We start from the raw sequence: 8,703 nt of genomic DNA, 5'->3' as shown, positions 1-8,703 counted from the left end.
GAAGCAAGGGTGGGTGTTGGGGTGCTGGGGGAGGGGCACGGGGGGGCATGTGCACTACAGCGTGGGGGGGAGGCATTGGCACTGGGCCTGCCGCATGACAAAGTGCTTTGAATGTTCACATTCCCTTTTTTGTTTTCCTTTCTGATTATCCTCTGGCTCAGAATATGCTAATGAGTTTGGCATCTCCTTCAGCGTAACGCAGTAGGGCAAGAGCTGAGACAGCTCATGGGCTTCCAGCTCACCTAGAAACCTTCTCACTGGAGGATCTCAAAGCTCCTCCATCCCTACTCCTCCCTGGGAGCCCCTGTGGCCCCGTGCTAGGCTAGCCCACCCCTCATGCACACAGAATTTAGGGCTAAATTTCTAAATTTGGACCTCATACTTCAACCTTTGAAAGACCTGGGCTTGGTTTTCATTGCTCACTGATATATCATCTCAGGAAGGAAAAGAATTACCCTAGAGAGTAATGCTCTAAGAAACCATTTGATATCTGGGAAGAATCATAGAATCGTTTAGGTTGGAAAAGACCTTTAAGATCATCAAGTCCAACCATTAACCTAGCACTGCCATCCCACCACTAAACCATATCCCTAAGCACCTCATCTGCCCGGCTTTTAAATCCCTCCAGGGATGGGGATTCAACCCCTTCCCTGAGCAGCCCATTCCAGACCTTGACAACCCTTTCTGTGAAGAAATTTTTCCTAATGTCCAACCTAAACCTGCCCTGGCACAACTTCAGACCATTAAGAGACAGAGTGTAACTATGTTTGTTGTATACCAGGTCTTCCTGAAATTATACAGTGCCACAGAGAATGATCAGCCTTCCCAAAATAAACACATTTCTGCCATTAGGGCAGAAAGGGCATCTTGTAATATTGTAAGAGAGCTGGTACCCATTTGTACCCTCCAGATCTCATTCTGCTTTGAGAATTGTTTCATATACACATTATCCCATTCACTGTCACATGGAATTTCAAATATCAGACAATTTTAAAAAAGCAAAACCATCAGTTACATATGGTCCTAATAAAATCGTAATACTTTTTTAAAAAAAAAATATTCAGGACAAACAAATACTATGAGGTCTTGTGCAGCAAAGTTCCAGGGGAGGATTCATCTTTAGAGGCTTAAAATGGCTGTTTAGCAGTGTAAAAAAGCAGATTACGGAATAGCCAAAGCACCAAATGAGGACCATTAACTGGCTGAATAGAAGAAGCTAAAATAATGTTCCCTGCTTTTGTGGGATCATCATCTGTGACCGTAAGTGTTGCACTAATTGTGCTGGTACTGAAGTAAAGGAATTTAGCACTGCTTCCCATGGGAGGCAGGGTCCCAGGAAATGATTGTATGTAAGAGTGGGAGAAGATGAGGGAAAGGTTAACTCAATACTAGAAGAAGGTGGTCAGATACTGAAAAACATTGCCAAGAGAAGGTGTGGGATCTCCATCCTTGGAGATATTTAAAAAATCATCTGGATATGACCCTGAGCCACCTGATTTAGCTTTGAAGTTGCAACCAACGTTGACGATGGCTGTGCCTGAAGGTAGCTCAGATGGACTCCAGAAATCCCTTTCAGCCCCAATTGTCCAATAGCTCTGCGGTATCTCCATGTCTGACCAATGAGGTTTTGTATGTGGGCACCAGGCATCTTTCTCTCACCTGTATATCACCATTTGACCATTAAAGTGAGGGCCACAAAATGGTTTTGCCAGGTCTCGATACCTTCCATGTACCAACGACTGAATCACCTTCCTGTAGCTAGTTGAAAAATCTTTGCTGTGAGGTGTGAATGACTGGCTCTGGGCAGGGAAAGTTTACTGTGTGTGATCAGAATCAGTCTGCTTCCCAGCCTGTGAACTCAGATCCATAAGATATAGCTGAATTCAACCCAAAATCCCAGATGAAAATTCCCCTGTGTTTTTTTCCTAAACACTCAACTCTGGTTCTGCAGTTGCAAACGCGCTGTCATTTCTAAAGGAACAGACCACAACCCTATTTCCAGTCTACCTAGGCCAGCCTAGACAGGTTAGTCCTTGGCTTCCCATATCCACCGAGTCTTCTCAATTCCCCATCTCCATCTAGGTTAACCACACGTATTTTCAGCCTGCAGCGAACGCTTTTCTTTTTCACTTGCCAGACTCATGAAACCAACCCATTTCTATGAATGGGTTCTGTTTTGATGAATCAGCATTTCCCATCAGTAAGCTTTGCCTCTGAAATTCCCTGGCCATCCTGAACCCAGACGTCTGATGGCAATATTTTCAGCAGCCTTTTGGAGCCCAGGGGGAGGGACGCCTGCCTGATTCAGCTGCTTGCCTGTCTGCCCCCCCAGCCAGAGCAATTCGGCAGCAACACGGAACAAAGCGTGCCCAGCAAACACAGCCCATTGCAGCTGTCAGCCACTGTCACTTCTTTTTATTCTCTCAAATAAAGGCAACCCCTTTTGAGCAGTGAAAACACTGGAGATTTAGAAACAATTGTTAGGAGGTAATGCCTGGAAACACACTTGCAGGGCAGGATCCCTCCTTGAAGTGTTTGTTCAAGTGAAAAAGCCTCGCTGACAATAGCGTGCTTAGCTGTTGGGCCAACAGACATGGAAAGCTGGTCATCCTATCAAACTGCAAGGTGCCAAACATGCCACTTGGGAAACCTGTTGTCTTTTTGGCCTGAAAGGAAAGGGGCTGTCACTTGAAGCGTGGGCAGAAGCAACGCACCACCGGTCAAATTGAGCACGCCTTTTGCAATGCCTTCTTGAGTTTGAAGAGTTCCAGGTCTTGGCTTTCTTTTTCTCTGCGCAGTCTTCGTCTGTATCCCATCTGATCGGAATTTTTCTTGCCTGCCTCCTTGGCTTGGAAGTCTTTGTCTCAGCTGTGTGTCCTTCCTCTAGGCCTGATGCCAAAGTCACAGATGTGCAAGATGGGAGAGGAAGACCAGGACATGGAGAAGCTTGTGCTTGAATTTATCAACAAGCACTTGACATCCCCATGGAGCTGTTTATTTCACTAAAATCCCACCTGTGCACTGGAGATTTTTCAGCCAAAACCAGCTGGGAGGAAGGCCAAAGGCTGAGCAGAGCTGTGGAGGCATTTACACCTTTCAAGAGTTTCCCTGTAATTGCAGCTTGAGATAAACCAATGCATTTATTTCTTTTCCTTATTTTTTTTCTGATCTTCTACACGAGACAGTCCCAGATATTTGAGGTTGCTGCGTAGTAGGGGTATGTGTCTGTTCAGTAAACTGAGGAAGCTAAAGAGGGACTAGGAGATTAATATCCTTACAAGGAAGACCAAAACGGTAAAGCTTTGACAGCATGGATGTGCTTTTCCACATGGCATTTTGCAGCCTGGAGAAGAGAAGGCTGCGGGGAGACCTGATTGCGGCCTTTCAGCACCTAAAGGGGGCCTATAGGAAAGATGGGGAAAATCTTTTTAGTAGGGCCAGCAGTGACAAGACAAGGGGTAATGGTTTTAAACTAAACCAGGGTAGGTTTAGACTAGATATAAGAAATTCTTTACAATGAGGGTGGTGAAACACTGGAACAGGTTGCCCAGAGAGGTGGTGGAGGTCCCATCCCTGGGAACATTCAAGGCCAGGTTGGATGGGGCTCTGAGCAGCCTGATCTGGTTAGCGGTGTCCCTGCTCCTGCGGGGGGGTTGGACTAGATGACCTCTAGGGGTCCCTTCCAACCCAAAACATTCTATGATTCTATGATTCTATCCTCTCAGGGCTTGTATCATGGCCCTTTTCCAACGTCAAACCACCTCTGAGCGTGCAGGTCTTATCTCTCAGGGGTGAAACCGAGCAAAATATTTAGATACATGAAATGCACGCGAAGAGCTAAATAAACTGCTGATTTTCAGCTGTTGGTAGCTGGAGTTTCTGCAGATGTCAAAACAGTCCACCTGTGTCCTTTCCAAAATAGGTCCTTTTCAGGATTTCCCATTTTCAGGATGGGAAGGAAAGCAACAGATTGCATAGCAAGTTGGTATCAGCAAAAAGAAACCTACATTTTCTTTCTGGCTTCAGTAGCAAGAATTCTCCTTCAGGACAACCTCTGGTCCAGGCTGCCTCGTGCAGTCTTTTCGGTAAAGCATCATCAAAGCCAAGGAGATACCCAAGAATTTTGTTTTCTCAAGAAAATGTTAGCTGCAAAAGACCAGGCCTTAATGAGTAGCACCTAAGCTCTAATGGCCATTAACAGCCACGAGGTACTAATAATTATGGTAGTAGAAATACAAAATAATTTAATTAAATAGGTTTACATGGTGGGGGTTTTTTTCCCCCTTAAATTTTTCATTTGTTCTTAGTAGTGCAACAAATACAGAATGAGTGTCCCAATATAAATTAGACACTACCCATATACCTAACACTTCCTTAAGACTTGCTTGGTGTGCAATAACAGTTTCCAGAAACGCCCTCAGGTCTAGGTATGTCCATTTACAGTTATCGACGATAGGATATTGCCTTTAAGAAGTAGCATAAGGGAAAATTTCTGGAGTAATATCAGTGAGGAACAGAGAAAAGTACTGTGTTGGAATAAATTAAAGACAAAAAAAGAAAGGAAGGCACTGAAGTGGCTCGCTGCCTGGGCCATTAATGCCGGGCTGTCCAAAGTATTTCTGACCTTCTCCTTTCTTGAAAAAAAATTGTGTTTCAATCAGCTGAAATTGTGTATGGATATCTGTGGGCAACATTTCCTTCGCTTCTACTGTTTTTCCTACTTTTCATTTACAAACCCCAAAGTTACCACATTAAAACTATTCACAATGCACGTATTACTTCTATTTTCAGCAGCAACAAGAATTATAGCTCTGAGACAACATATCAATAATTTCATGGGGAAAAAATAAAAAGGAAAGGCAAAACATTCTGACCATCTTTGGCATGAGCTAATATATAGACCCTGCTCAGATTCTTGCTGTGGGAACAAGAGTCTTGGACAAGCCGTATCTGTCCGCAGCCATCAGTATCCTCCTTGTCAAAACAAATGTGTTTATCTCTTTTGCAAATACTTTGAAACGTGCTGTAGTAGGGTTTTTTTATATACAAGACTGAAAGCCCACAAATCTAATCACTTACATTTTTACTGGAACAGAAAGGCAGGAAAATATACATCAAAAAAAAAGGTTGTTGAGCTGGGCTTTTTGAGGGGGAGAAAAACAAAGCATTTGGTATCAATTAATATGCCCCCTACATTTGCAGTTTTAATTCCTGTGCAGATGCGTAGTGTTGTTATTCTAATAACTTCCTGTGGTGCTCCCTTTTTCTGTAAACCTCAACGCCAATTAAAATGTGATCCATCACCGAATGCTTCCGAAACAAAGGGGAATGTCCAACTTTCTGATACAGCCATGAAAAATCCCAGTCAGTCAAAAGAAGACCCAGGGAAAAAAAAAAAAAAGAAAAAGCATTCAAGTCTTCCCATTTCTGTAAGAAAGAGTAGAAGAAACTGTTCTTTTGTGTAAGTCTTGTAATAGAAACAGACTAAGGGATTTAGACTGTATTAGGAGAGACCGGCCAGCCTTCCCCTCAGCAGAAAGGTTGATTAATAAAAGCATCAAGCTTCTTGTGCTGAAATGACAATGTCTGGATAGTCACCCTCCAGGGGAAACGTCAGGGGTTGGATGGTACAAGCAGATGTATCTATGGTTTCGCGAACGGCTGAAGCGGGTGAATGCCTTCCCGTCTTTGTCTGCAATGAGGAGCGGCAACGTTGTGATTGTGCGGAGCCACACAATTGTGCCGCTAATGGAGACTCCAAGCCTTCCAGTAAATAAAAGGTGGGCACCTCGGTGGTGGTTCACCAGCTTATTAAAAAGGGCTGATTTGCTTTTTCTTTCCACCCTGAATGATATAGCTTCCTCTGTAATGCAAATCAGCACCAAACAGAGGGCCCGAGCGCTCCTGTTTGTATGCAGGGCACGACTTTGCCACCAAGGATGGTTTTTTCATGCTTCACGTTTCCAGGCAGCATCCCAACATACCCTACAGTCAATGTTCAGTAGGACTCACTCGATGGGCCGAACCCTCCTAAGGGAACAGCTTCTCCTGGGAAATGCCGAGACCTTTCTTGCCGTCTCTGCTGCTCTAAGACCAATGAGTTGCCAACTGGTGATGGATACTCAGGATCTTGAGAGACACTTGAGGCCTTACAGGCACTCACTGACGGCTGCATCGGTGCTGTAGCGGTACAGTATGGAGTTTCCTAAGGTTCAGCTTTAAGATAGATCAGCCGTAAAAATATTTTGCAGATTTTCTGGGAGGATTCTCAGCAATTATGGAGGTCATGGTAGAGAGGGCACTCTCTAACACTGTAGTGAAGACAAGCTTGCAGAAGGCTCTGTGTTCCCAACTGTCCGTACGCCATCATATTTAGTTGCATGTATAGACAGTAGGGAGATGCAAGGGATAGATTTGGGGTACATGGTATTTCTGGACTATAAAATCAGTGTTTGTTTCTAAAATAAAAAATAAACTGTTCAGCTCCAAAGGACCACATTCTCATTCACACCCCAGCTTCGTGGCTTATGCCTGAGACTTTAAGTCAGATGTTATGATAGAATGAACGTCTTCTCCCCTTTGTACAGCTGCTGACTACGTGCTCTGCCCCCCCTTCAGAGGCAGGACCATAATAAAGAGCTGCAAATGGTTTGCCTTTCTCAGCATCAAAATAAAAAAATGCCACAGCCAATTTGCAATGGACCAGACACGTATGTCCTCGCAGAGCTTGGTCAGGAGGGGAGAGGAGGGGCTGCAGGAGAAGGAAAGGAAGGTTGGTTGTTTATTTATTTATAACCTCTCCCGGCCTGTTTTCTCCAGGCAAGAATCCTTGCCAAGTCTATTTACAAAGTTCAGCCTGGGGATCGTGAGAATTGCAGCTCGCGACCCAGTGCTCAGCGCTCGCCCTACCACAGATGTGTCCTTCTTCCTTCTGCTCTGTGCTGGACCTTTATTCCTCTTTTGGGGGAGGAGAAGCAAAGTCAAGGAGGACACAGGAAAAATACATACTAGCGAAAATATGCGCTAGTAAAAGTACACTAAAAACTTTGTGTCTTTGTTGTTACCGGTCATCCAGACTCCATTATGATAATGTATTTCTTATCCTTTAAGTTTTTTTTCATGTGTGAACATTCATATAATTTACAGATTTGAATAGTAAACTCTTTCCGAGGGCCATGAGCATGAATAAAGATTAACAGCTTGCCTGAAAAGCACCAGGTTTCTGGCCAGGGTACCTGTTCCCACGTTTCACTGTCATCTTGCTGGCATCAAATTGTAGTTCATGAACCAGATCTGGAAGCAACATGAAATGATGCAGCTCTGAGGACCTCACAAGAAATACACCACTTAATCCTGTCTTTAAATCTGCCATATTCATGCTCATCAGCTCGTTAGCCAGGAGTGTGAGAAGCTGAACCTATCTTTCAGGAAAGCTTTTGAAATTAAGGGCTTTATTTTAATGTAATTCAGGCAGGAATTATTGGGAGACCAAGCTCCTGATCTGTTTGCAGGAAAAAACGTGTCTTCTCTGTGATTTAAATGTACTTTTTATTGGGCAAGTTAATTTAGAAACAAGAACGGTATCCCATAATCATCCCAATGTGTTTAGATATACGCTAGCTGATTCAGTGAGGTAGGTCTGGGGCTGTTTATCAAGCCTACAGACTTTGAAAGAACCTATGAGGGAAATCCTAAATGTACCAAGGCTCCTAAGCATTCTCAAGGACAACTTAAGTGCCTAAATATGCATGTGCCTAAGATGACAGTGATGAAAGCAGTATTTAATGTTAATGATTATGTTTATTTTCAATATTATACTGTTATTGAAGAGGACTCATTTATACCACATTACGTCTCTGGAGACATTTAGGCACACACAGATTTCCTCTCGGCAGATTACATTGATGGAGCTGAGTCTCTTCCCAGCAGAAACCAACCCTGAAATGCTGATGCTCCCAGCTACAGGGATGGGACCCACTTGGCAGCACCCACGGCATTTACAGTATGGCTTCAGCTGAGGCGTCGGCACGTTGGGGAGGAGATGAGACAGGGGAAAATTAGCAGCGGTAGAGAGAAAGGATATTTAGTGATTTCCCATCATTTTCCCTTCCCGGTCTCTTCTTCCTACTGGATGAAGCAGGTGCTTAGCTCCTATTGCCATCATTGACTTGGACAGAAAAACCAAAATAATGCAAAACCAGAAAGAGCAGCTCCCAGGTCTGATACACTCAGCAACAACTAGCAGAACAAACTTCAGGGAAAAATAAATTATTCCACTCTGTCTTGGCAGTAGCTTCTAGAAAAGACTTATCTGACAACTCTTACGCTACCTATATCACCCACAAGGGGTTAAATTAATCCAACTTCATCTATATGGTCACAGAAACATCACTGTAACAAAACAGTTACATGTAGAGAGCGCTCCTCTTTTGACCTCGCTTCAAACAATGTTCTGGATCCAGATATCTATTCCTGAAATGGTATAGAATCATCGAATGGTTTGGGTTGGAAGGGACTCCTAGAGGTCACCCAACCCAACCCCCCTGCAGGAGCAGGGACACCTTGAACCACATCAGGTTGCTCACAGCCCCGGCCAACCTGGCCTGGAATGTTCCCAGGGATGGGGCCTCCACCCCCTCTCTGGGCAACCCGTATTTTGGAGCAATACCAGTGTAATAGTGCTAAATCAGATATGCCTTCCCA

Source organism: Egretta garzetta, unplaced genomic scaffold (genome assembly GCF_000687185.1).
Source record: "Egretta garzetta isolate BGI_Z169 unplaced genomic scaffold, ASM68718v1 scaffold19, whole genome shotgun sequence".
NCBI lineage: Eukaryota > Metazoa > Chordata > Aves > Pelecaniformes > Ardeidae > Egretta > Egretta garzetta.
Note: the sequence above shows the minus strand (reverse complement) of the source record.